Raw genomic sequence first — 13106 nt, forward strand, 5'->3', positions numbered from 1 at the left:
AGATTGTAATCATACCAAATGTTATCATGTTAGAGACAGTAGCCTCTAAGTGGGAGTAATGGCTGCAGCCATGATATATATATCAGTTCAGATATCTTACTAAGCTATAGTTAGCATCAGTCATGGTTTACAAACCTATTTCAAACTGTTCTTTTTTGGGGGTGCAGACAATTGCAAACCATGCTTTGTTGATTCAGACAGAACATCAAACCATAGTTCATTACCTATACTTCACACAATGTCTGAATGGACCCATTGGCTAAAGTACAAAAATATGTACAAACATTTCCTGTTCTTATGAAAAACACTAGTAGATTATACCAAAAATGTAGAAAAGAAACTATGTCTGTGTACATTTTAATTATTTTTTTCTCGCACCCAAAACTTGTATCAGTATAAAGAACAAGTCCTTCATCATGAGCATTCACTTAAAATCCAAACAGAAAGGAAGTCTTTCAATAATCTCTTGTTTCTAATCAAAATGTGATCTCCCTTCCTGTAATGTAGTTCTTCTACCTGACAAACTACAAATACAAATTCTCTTCTATAAAAGGTGAAAAGACTGCTTATTCTATTCTTAAAATTTTTGTGCTCATGTTTGAAATTAGCTCCTCTTCAGTTTTCTTTGCAGCTTTCTACTTCCTACAGTCAGTGTGAGGTTTTTCACTGTAGCTAAGCCATATACACAAGTGAACATGTGCATTAAAATATTACAGGTTATTTGAGTCATGTGCACAACTGCATAAACATCATTTTGAGCTTTCGCATTACATGACTACATAAAATTTCCCATTATGAAATTATCTATTGTTAATAATAATAATTTATTTATACCCTGCCATAGCTGTCAACTTTTCCCTTTTTTTAAGGGAAATCCTATTTGGAATAAGGGAATTTCCCTTTAAAAAGGGAACCGTTGACAGCTATGTACCCTGCCCATCTTACTGGGTTGTTCCAGCCACTTAGGGTGGCTTCCAACATATATAAAGATGTAATAAAACATCAAACATTAAAAAGCTTCCCTATACAGGGCTGCTATCATTGTTATCATTCATCATGTTATTTTCACCCTGTATGAATCCAAGAATTATGTTTATAAATATTTCCACATATTTTATAGTTAATACAATATATTAATATTGTTCTCTCAGACAATAGGGTGTATTTTCCTATATTGTATTGTCAGAATGCACCCATGCACCAAAACATTACAGTTCAAGTTCATTAAAATTCTATATTTCTATTTTAATGTAATTCCACACAGCATAATGTATCATTCCACCGGAACTATAGTATTGTGTTTTTGCTGCTAATCTTCCTGTATAAGGGGACTCCCCAGTAAGTATGCGATAATAGAAGTGTGGTTTTTTTAACAGCAGGGGGCACCAAATTTCCTCTAGCTACAAAACAATGGTAGCTAAACTTTTATGAAGGAGCATTACATGGTATAGGATGGTGTATTTTGTTTGTAGAATGTTTTATAGATTAAAAACAGTAACACTGCTAACATCTGGTGATTATAGGTTTTAAGCATAATAGTGATACCTGTTGCCACTGCTGCAGCTCAGAGTCTGCCAACATTTCTGTAATAAGCTGGTTCTTGTGGCTGATTTTTTTATATATCCATTCCAAAATTGCCTTTGTTAAAAGCTTGTGATAAATGGCTGCAATCTGTCTGCCAAAGAACTGTTCTTCTGCCTCTTAAAAACTGGTACCATTTGAGTTTAAAATATTTTTAGTAAGAGCAAGAATAATTTTTGTAACAATTCATAAATTATTACTGGAAAAGAAACACTGTGAATGATAAAAAGCGAAAATATTTTCTTGAACTTTCTTTTTGTTTAAAAGTTGGGGAGAAAACAAATAAATGGACAACTGAATATGTGATATAGTTTTTTAAAATATTACTGTTACAGTACAAGGAGCTCTTCACACTGAATCTTTTTTTTAAAATGACATTAATTCTTTCCAAACATTTGAGTCATTGTCATAAAGCAAAATTATATGCAAGACATTAATTGTCACTTATCAAACAAGAGTTTTGTTTAGCTTGTAATATGATGGTGACTAGTATCCTGGTAATTAATCTAAGTTAATCAAAAGAAAATATAGGTAAAATGTCTATTTACTGAAACACTCATTGGTTTTGAGATATCAGTTTCATTTCTATTTTTGCCATTGCCTAAGTACTTGAAGAGGGTGCTTGAGAAGGCAGTAGTGGCCCAGTTTCAGGCATGTTTGGGGGAAAACTGATTACCTGGATCTATTTTAGTCTTGTTTGAAGCCCAGGTCTAATTCGAGGTGCTCCCAGTAACATTTAAAGCCCTAAATGACTTATGCGCCAAATATCTGAAATATTGGCTCCATCTTCATAGTTCTGCCTATGGAACTGATGGCCCAGAAGAGGACTTTCACTGTGGCAGCCCCTAAACTGTAGAACTTTCTCCCATCTAGCACTCTCATCGTATAGCTTTCACCATATGCTGAAGACATGCCTCTTTATACTGGTGTTGTGTTCTGGCTGGAACGGTCGTATTTATTTTAATAATTCAGTATTATATTATTGTACAATATTGTATTGTATACCACCCTGGGACATTCTAGTGAAAATAAACAAACAAACAAATAAGGGCACAGACATACTAGCATCTACCCTTCCCATTTGTTGAATGCTTTTTCTAATTCCAGACCATGCAAAGACTCTGTTGTGCATCTGTAATAACACAGGGGTGCCATGTCCAACACTGGCCTCTGTCCCTCTTTCCTTCTCTGATGCCCTCCCACAGCTCATGCCTCCCAAAAGCTTGCACAGCTATTTGCTGCAGCAGCCCTGGCTACAAGCTCCATAGGCAAATTGTGCCTCTGGGGCTGGTCAGAAGTGCTGGTTGCAAGCAAGCAAGCGGGCAAGGGAGCCCAGTCAGCCAGTCTGCCAGCCCTTGGGAATGGACAGACAAGTCCCAGGCCTCTGTTGGGTAGTGTGAGGTGGCTCCTCTCTTTGGGGAAGGGGGGCATCTCAGAAACCAGGGGCAACAGCAGCAGTTGCCCGGACGACTCCTAAAGAGAAGGGAATGGAGAGGAGGCTCATGGAACACTCCAAAAAGGAGGGTGTTCAAAAAAGGGCGAGAGGCTGCCAGCTCTGCAGGCAAGGGGTAACATAACTGAGCTCCTGAGCCCATAGGGGTGCTGCAGAAAAAATGTAGTTGGTCAAGGGAGCAGTGAACTCAAAAAGGCTGAAAACCGCTGCCCTAACACAGTATTATTGATCCAGCCCAGTCTTGCATTTGATCACTGGCATTTTAATTTTCTATAAACCACTATGATCTTGAAGGATATATACTATGTCAGTAACGTAGTATTTACGTGTGAGGTTGTCCTGATGAGAGAAGGAGGAGACTCAAGTATTGTAATTACTGCGGCCAATGTTTGAAATTTTTAAAAGGGATAAAAATGTATGTCCCAGCTTCCACACAGACTAGACCAGACTCTACTCTACTGTTTTCAGTTGTGTGTGTGTGTGTGTGTGTGTGTGTGTGTGTGTGAGAGAGAGAGAGAGAGAGAGAGAGAGAGAGAGAGAGAGAGAGAGAATATTCAACTATTTACCTTCATTTGGAATGTGTTTTTTAAAAAAGAAATTAATGGTAGCTTTTTTGACCAAAGCAAATAAGTGATACAAATTATGGGTGATAGCCAACTAAATTATCCTATGAGTACACTTATTAAAATGAGTGGTCTGAATTTCATTAATATCAAAGGATCTCTTCTAAGTATGACTAATCTTAGATAGAATAATAGAAATGCAGAGTTGGAACAGACCCCGAGGATCATCTAGTCCAACCCCCTACAATGCAGGAATCCTGCTCACAGTAGTCCCTGGGCGAACTTGAACCACCAACCTTCTAGTTAACAGCCAGACACACTGACTCATTGTGCCACTGTGTGTCCATATCACACTTTATTTTATGGGACAGAAGGTTCACAAACAATGGAATTATTCAGCAAAAATAATAATTTGGGGGTCACTGAAATAACCTTAAAGAAAAACTGAAGGAGTATATAATTTATAATGGATTAAGAGTTAATTTGAGGCTCCTTTTCACCTGGTCCTGTGAAGTCACCAGAAATTTCAGACTAAGCATATACAGTATAAATTCATTTATATTTGTAATACATACCAACTAGCCTGGATACACACAAGCTGACCACCTTTTTAGAATGGAAGGACTTTCTACTCCTACCTAAGATTGTTGGGACAGTATGAAGGTGTTTTTAAGGCTACTCAACAACCTTAGTGCTTGGCAGAGCACACCTCACCTCTCATTTCTCCTCTGTCTTCCAATTCTTTGGCCATTATTAGAAAACACAGGGCTTTTCCACTTGACCTATTTATTGAACATTCACTCTGATCTACTTGAACAAAGCTTACATGGAGGTTAAATTATATCCGGTCTTTGTTGAGCATTTATTCCAATTTGTTTGTGGGGGCTAGTCATCCTTCATTCATTCTGATTGTTTGCATTGTGTTCATCCCACAGTTTTCAAAGCATTTCATCATTACTTTCCAAAGAGCGCTTTAATCCGCTTTAATTGTGCAAACTTAAGTTTATTACAGAGGGACACAGGTGGCGCTGTGGGTTAAACCACAGAGCCTAGGGCTTCCCGATCAGAAGATTGACGGTTCGAATCCCTGCGACAGGGTGAGCTCCCATTGCTCAGTCCCTGCTCCTGCCAATCTAGCAGTTCGAAAGCACCTCAAAGTGCAAGTAGATAAATAGGTACCGCTCTGGCGGGAAGGTAAATGGCGTTTCCATGTGCTGCTCTGGTTTGCCAGAAGAGGCTTAGTCATGCTGGCCACATGACCCAGAAGCTATATGCTGGCTCCCTCGGCCAATAAAGCGAGACGAGCGCCGCAACCCCGAAGTCGGTCATGACTGGACCTAATGGTCAGGGGTCCCTTTACCTTTAAGTTTATTACAACATACAGTTGAATCCCTTCTGCAAAATAGTGTCAGTCTGGAGACACCCTCAAAAGGCCACTGAGAAGTGGCACGTTGCCCATGGGGGGGTCAGATTGAAGACTTGTTTTAGTAGTCTATGGAACTTAGCCCCTATCTCAGAAACTAAGAAAGTAGGAGTACGCATTGGCTGAGTCCATGGCAAAACAAAGGCGATTTGGAGAAGAAGAGGACCAGATGTCCCACTTGGATTCCATATTGTTTTCTAATGTCTTAGTAGACAACATCTACATTCTTTGCAGTTTTCTGTGCAACAGGAGGTTAAATGTTAGTGAAAACTTGCATTAAAAATGTACTGCTGGAGCTATAGATTATGACTCAGAATCCTCCTCATGGGGCACTCCCACATTAATTTTTCTTTCAATTTCATTTCTTTTTCATTCCATTTTAAGTAGAATCAAGCTAGTATGGCATTTTCCACACCTTTGAGAATTTAATGTATTTATATCCACTGTAATTACATCCACACCAGTGGGTGGTGCACTGCTGCTATATCCTTATTCTGTATTTGCACAGACTCTCCTGTTTTTATAGACTTCCCACCCACTTCCTTTTTCACCTCACTGAGCATGTGCACAAGGAACAGCAGGATTTTTTTCAGTTGTTTTTTTAATTGTCAGCCTCCAGGAAGAGCAGCTTGTTGTAGAATCATACTAAGTTCCTTTCTGCAGTTGTTTGGTTAGTTTGTGCTCCTTCAAAAAGCCTGGCATTTCTGCCATTAATGAGAGCAGTAATATTGACAACATCTGTCATTTGTGGCAGCCTACAATTTTGATTCCCTCTGCATCTAAGGAGAGGCAGGATACGCTTGTTACTTTTCACACCTATACAGTGGTACCTCGGGTTAAGAACTTAATTCTTTCCAGAGATCCGTTCTTAACCTGAAACACCACTTTAGCTAATGGGGCCTCCTGCTGCCGCCATGCCTCCGGAGCACAATTTCTGTTCTCATCCTGAAGCAAAGTTCTTAACCCGAGGCACTATTTCTGGGTTAGCAGAGTCTGTAACATGAAGCATATGTAACCTAAACCGTCTGTAACCCAAGGTACCACTGTACTAGACTTCATCATACTTACCTGCTTTTTTCCAGTTAGATAAAATCTGCATAATTTGGAGGTGGAGGGAAATTGGGGCATGTTCAAATACAGCTTGGCATTGTGTGGATACACCCCTAAAAATGAATACTGTGATTATGAAATGAATGGTTGGTGTGGATGCACCAGGAAAAGTAAAAATTCACAAAGACAGGAGAGAGATGGAGAGCACAGGACTCCTGCACCTTTAATAACTGTTCAGAAATCCCCTCTTCTATACAACTATTAAAGGTGCAGGATCCCTCCCTTCTTTTTCATCGGACCATCCTACATTTATTTGCTGGTGTGCCCTAGGGTGTACTAAGTTGCAAAAGCCATCTACTGCTCCAAAAGGCTTCCAAACCAAAAACATACGGATGCAATCCAGAAGGCAACATTCATCATCAGTAGGCAATGGGATTGACATACCAGCTCAATTAATCTGTTAAAAAGGAACAAAAGAGAGTGGAGGCATAGTAAGTGGCATTTATTATGCAAGAACACCAAATCAGATGCTGAGCGCTGCCTTCACTGGAAGAGCAATTTTCTCCTGGCCCTTGAGCAGGAGGGAGGTTTTGGAAAGTAAACAGATAGCCAAGCAAATCAGCTGACATGGACAATGCCAGAGGTTTGCCTAAGGGTCTCCTCAGAATCACAGGGGAGGATGAGATGCAGCTGGCTCCGGATCCAATACAAGGTCACAAGAGAAGCAGCTGCAGCACACAGGCTGCCTCACCATCCGCTGACATTTCGAGGGATCCTGAGATTCAACTCTCGGCTCCTAGGAATGAAAATAGATATTTGTTACATAAGTATGCTTACAAAATGTTGTTTATTCCAGATTTAGTCCCAAGAAACCTGAAATTAGAAGGGAGTTTTTGTGTGTCATTGCAGAAAATCTGTTGAAGCAGCAATGCAAGTCAAACTGTTACGGGGGAAGTGTAATCATTCATTTTAGACTAGTGTCACTTAAAATTCTGTACATGCATTTCCAGCACAATCCTCCATGTGTCTGCTAAAAAGTAGATCCCATTGAATACAATAGGGACTAAACCTTAAACTGAAATTCCAGATAGAAATTCCAGATAGATAGATAGATAGATAGATAGATAGATAAATGCCTAGAAGTAAGTTCCATTGTATTCAATGGGACTTGCTTCTGACTAGACATGTACAGAAATGCACTGTCAGCCTATAATCCTGACACCTAGCAAGCAGTGGCGAGGCTTCATAGAGTGCTGTATCCACAGACCTGGCACTTGTAGTGGCCAAAACGGGGGGGCGGGGATCATCCAAAACTTCTCCAGCCCACTAGATTGGGTTTCAGTTGCTCTGGCAGATCTGTAGATACCAGACTTAATAAATATAGCCTATTGCATCATTTTACCTCAACTTGGAATATAAAACTCTTTATCTGAGTTGAGTAGTTGTGAAATGAGCTTTATAATGGCTAAAGAATTATTACCTCACAGCAATCTGTTTCAGTTTCTCCCAATTTTTCATTTTACCAATTTTCAGTTTCCCCCATTTCTGTATCAGTTTTTGATTTTTGTAAAAGTCCTCATGAAAATTCATCAGCGAGTCTCCTAATGTACATTTGCTTATATGCAATTGTGCCTAATAGATTAATTTTAATATACATTTTTGCATGTTATTTTCACTAATTATGCATTTTTATGCACCGTTTAGCCTGGTAAACTCATTTATGGAGCAGGGGGTGCTGTGGTCTAAACCACTGAGCCTCTCAGGCTTGGCTGATCAGAAAGTTGGCAGTTTGAATCCATGCAATGGGGTAAGCTCCCGTTGCTCTGTCCCAGCTTCTGCCAACATAGCAGAATGTGGTGTTAATATATGATAGAGGCCTCACTTGCTCTTTTAAAATGAGAGATTTGTCCAACAAGTTAACTGTAATTATTGTCCTTCATTAACTTTATATTGCATGTTATATTTTGTTTATTCAGAATTATTTTTCGACTCTCAAAAGCTGCTCCCATTTTTTCTATATGTGTTTGTTTTCCTCTAAATGGTGGCTTATGGAAGCATGCAGCCCATGACAGTGTCTCTTATTAAAACGACAAGGGCTGCACAATTAGTACATTTCCCCACCAAACAGTGATAGTGGGTTCTGCTGTACAGATAATTACAACGGTGCCATAATTGCAGTTACAGGAATTCATGCAACTGGAAGTAACACAGTTGGCAGGAAAGCAGTCCTGATTACTGCCATGCTGTTCCCAAATTCATTTTATGTTAAGCTTATTATCTCGCTTTGATTTCCTAGGACAAAAAGATTAAATTATTTGCTTCAAAGCAAGAAAATGTTTTTATTTCTTCTTCATTAGAAAGGGGGTTGGGAAATGTAATAAATTCTACGTAAGTTTTTTGAATAAGAATAATTTGATTTGAACAAGTTATATAAAGAATTTATAGGGTATTTTTTACAAATGTATAACACATTTGTTTCATTACATATTTTAAATAAAAAACAAGGGATTTACAAGTATTGTGCTTTATGTTGTCACTATGCAACATTTTTGATGTGCTTTCTGCATCACAAAGGCATCAATCACATCTTCATCATCTATTGTAATCACTACTTCTACTTCAATATTCTGTGTGGCCAATGCGCTAAGTCATTCTTGTAACATTTGAGAATACAAATATGTTTTTATACTCAATTTTCTTTGGCTGTGCAATTGGTTGCTGCTGTGCAAAGAAAATTCTGAGTGGTATGTCCGTTTATGGAAAGACGTCTTGTAGTTTGTCTCTCATCATTGCACACATTTTCAAGATGCTTTTATGTCCTTCTGCCATACTTAATAAATAATTTCTGAAGTGGCTGCATTCATTAATGAATGATCCTGCCAAGTCATCCTGATAGTAATATTGCAAATCTTTTGTGTGTATCTGCGCTTCTAATTGTTCCATTTCTGGCATTTTAATAGGATCACAAACTTTGAAGTATTAAGGTTCTTACATGCTAACTTTGGTCTCTCCAGTTTTGAGATGAACCTATCAATTATCACATTTATATGTGTTAATTTTGAAGCTTTCATGTGGATTAAATTTTGTTTCAGTTTTATGTGATTCGTCACTCTGAAGTTTCTTTTTCTGCTGCTGTTTATTGGACATATCATCAGAGTTGCTCAAACCTGGCTTTTCCATAGCAGCTGGTTCAAAAAATTCAAACATATCACCAGCATCTTTCATATACAGTGTCAATGAATTCTACAGCTCTGCCACAGTACTAATGTTGATGTCAGCAGATTGAAACTTCTTGCTATGTTGAATCAGTCCAAAATGTGTCCCACATTTGTGCCATTAGTGCTGTCTCCAAGGACTCCAGTTTATTAAACAATCCTGTACCTTTACTGCGAGTTAAGGGTTTCTCTTATTTATAGCAGATCATCATGTAATACTGCAATAATTTGGTTCCAGTTTTGATTAAGCTGTGACAAGCTTCATTTAAAGATGACTGAGTGCCAGACATGTTTTTTTAGAGAAACATTTCTGGATATTGTCAAGTGTGATTCTAATACCTCCCACTGATGAGTAGATGATGAGAAAAATACATATAAGTTTTTGAAGTAGGCCAAGGAATCCAATACAGTGGTACCTCGGGTTACATATGCTTCAGGTTACATACGCTTCAGGTTACAGACTCCGCTAACCCAGAAATATTACCTCAGGTTAAGAACTTTGCTTCAGGATGAGAACAGAAATTGTGCTCCGGCAGCAGCAGGAGGCCCCATTAGCTAAAGTGGTGCTTCAGGTTAAAAACAGTTTCAAGTTAAGAACGGACCTCCGGAACGAATTAAGTACGTAACCAGATGTACCACTGTAGCTTATTTGCATTTTCAATAGCTTATGTGCATTCTGCTGCACATACCCCGATTAGGTTCAGTCAGTTGAGCACGGCATTGCATGAAAACATTGAGCTTTTATTCTCACTAGAAGACCCTTGTACAATCCAGGCATTTTGCTTGCAGTGTTGTATGATTGCCCTCTACAGTATTCAATATTTATATGTCTTAAGTGTGCTAAAAACTGCATCAGCCAGCTGTTCTGATTTATGGCCAGGATTAGGGAGAAAACAAATAAAACACTCTACAGGCTGTTCATTTTCGTTCACATATCAAATTATCAAAGAAAGCTGGTCAACATGACTTATGTCAGACATTTATACTTATTTTTAAAATGCTTTGCAGAATATGTTTATTCTGTAATGTGATTCAAAACTTTATCTTCCATGTTGTTGATTACTTATCTATTCCAACTTAAGACCCTTGCCTGGGGTTCCATATTTTGATACGTGCTTTACTAAAAATAGATCAAATTCAGCTGTGACCATAATAAAGTTTCCATTATGAATAGATCCAAAGCAATTTGTGCTTCCTCTGAAAGACAGTCCTCAAAATGTTAAAGCTTTGACTGCAGCTACAACTCTTCTAAGAACACACCTCCAATACTTGACTTTTTCATCAGTCTGCCCTTCTAATGCATCCACCCTTCCAATGACTGATCCTCACTGTTTCATAGCCAAAACCTAGTTTTTATAGCCAAGAGAATTCTCATACTTATAAATTCATGGGCATGTTTCTAGCCATTAAAACCTTCCTTACCTATGAAATATGTCCCTCCAAGCAAAAGCCATTGGGGAACGAAAAAACAAAAACAATCTGAGCCTATTGACTTAAGAGTACACTAAGCATTCCTCCTAGTCTTTTCTCCATTCAAGAGGTGTCCTTTAGATAAAAGACTGCCAGCACCAGAAGGCCTCTTAGGTTGCAGAAAATCTTTAAATTTTGTTCATATTCATTCTACATAATCTCACAGTTCTTCATTTATTCTCCATAGGGCTGTATCAATGGTCATTGACAAAAGTGACCATAATTTCTTATTTCACCACAATGAAGTGTTCAATCTCACTGCAGTATTTGGAATCTGCAACAGAGTTATCAGAGCTAGTACCGAGTTCAAGACTGTTTGTGCACTGAAATGGAATCAGAGTTTTCTTTTACTCTCCCCCAAGGTTGAGGTCAGTGCTTATATCACTCAACTTGTTTGCATCTTGTATTTGAAAACTGGTGCTCAGAATGCTGGAACTAACAATATTTTCACTAATAGGTTTCTGAGACTTGTTTTCATTTACTTGTTTTATATACAGTATATATAAAAAAAATCAAGTTCAGAACATTTATCAATAACGTCACTTGCCTTAGATGCCTGCTTCTTTGCTTTTTCCTATATTCAACCTCTTCCGTTCATCTCATGATGATAATTTAATAACTACTAAAACCAAACTATTCCCAAAGTTAAGCAATATGTAGCACAATAAACATTCAGAAAACAATGTGATATAACCACCATCACAAATGAGCACAAGTCATCTCACACTAATACAATAATTCATAGAAGGTCCATGCCTACATTATGTACTGCACTGTGGGGCTACTACAAACACTTTAAGATGAGCATCTCCAAGTTGTTCTGCAGTCAGACCAGGATCAATGTAATATGCTCAAACTGTCTTGCCCCAGTGAGTAACCTGGCCGCCAAATTCTGCACTAGCTGAAGTTTCCAAACTGTCTTCATAGGCAGCCCAACGTATATGCTGACTCAAGCCTTTTCCAGATGACCTGTGTAGTGATTTTTTATTTATTTTTTGCATCCTGATATTTTTACACAGAAGTTATATGACATTGTATTGTTTTCCCTGCCTGCTTAAAACATTTTGTTTAGGTAAGCCTAGCTACGCCCCTAGAAGTTACATCTCTTTTCAGTTGCTGCTGATTTTAATCATTGTTTGAATTTTTAAAAAATAAATGTATTCAGTTGTTTTTAATAAGTAATGTGTTATATTTTTGTAAACTATGTACAGTAGAGGCTTTCTTACAATCAAGTAATTAATGCTCAATACACAGCAACTTCTGGTTGGTTTGTGTGGCAGTTATAGGACACCACCAATAGAAGGAATGGAAGATCCTTTACTTTGCTAATGTACACAGGGCCAGCAGTTAAGAACAAATGTCTGAAAGTTAATGTATGCTCATTATTTGTTAAGCTCTTTATATGAAGATAAATTTAACATTCAAAGCAACAGTACCAGCACAAATTCAAAATATAAATTCCTCTAGATTACATAGCAGCTATTGCTTGCTGGTGGTGTTTTATTCCAAACCAGAAATCTTGTTATTTCTTATGAGCTTTTGTTGGAAAACAGGAATTAAATTTACATTTTGAAATCATACTCTCTCTTTTTTAGAGTTATAAGGGTGCTTTTTCACCTTGAGCTGAGTTAAAAGCTGTTGTATTGATTGCAGTGGTTGGAAACCATCTGTTAAATTTTTAATTTAGCTTTATTTGGCAGGTATGAGTTTTCAATTGATCTCTTGAAAGGCTACGCACATTCTGTCATTGAGCTGCTATCTTCATTTTAAAGATACAATAGCTTGAATTAATATTTTATGTAGTATCTGCATAAATGAATACTGACTAAAAGTATAATTTCAAACTACAACTGCTTACTTGCAAAATAAGGGTTACATGAAAAGCACATATTTCATTAGAGTTGACATTAAATCCTGTGTTTGGGATAATTATTTGAATGGTAACAGATCAGTTATTTGCACCTCTCACCTTTCTGAAGCATGAGACAGTTTCTCTAAACAAGCAGCAGGATGAGGCGGCAAAAGTTTGAGGTGCTAGACAGAAGCTTCAAACTACAGGTGAGGATGCCCTACTCCCTGTGCATAAAAAAGCATAACACATTATGGCTGCTTTGCTGGATTAATCTTTTTTATGTGGAAATAGTCTTTAAAGAAGACTATTTTTGAAAAATCTCATGTAGTCTGAATAGGTGTATTCTAGTCTATCACTTTAGTTGCACATTCTGATCTATATATGCAGGAAATGAGGCTGAGGTGAGATGTGGGAGTCCGGAGGTAGAAGAATGGACCACTTCAGGTTACATGTGAAAAAGTTTTATGCTTGCCTGTGCAAAAAAAACTCCCTGCAAGTA

The 13106-nt window shown here is 37.9% G+C and overlaps 1 protein-coding gene across 5 annotated transcripts in view; it reads left to right on the top strand.

The window, feature by feature from the left end:
• Nucleotides 1-13106, top strand: part of RNF180 (ring finger protein 180) — a 54332-nt gene that overhangs the window by 12390 nt on the left and 28836 nt on the right. The window lies entirely within an intron of this gene.

The sequence above is a fragment of the Podarcis filfolensis genome (assembly GCF_964270895.1).
Source record: "Podarcis filfolensis genome assembly, chromosome: 11".
Lineage (NCBI taxonomy): Eukaryota > Metazoa > Chordata > Lepidosauria > Squamata > Lacertidae > Podarcis > Podarcis filfolensis.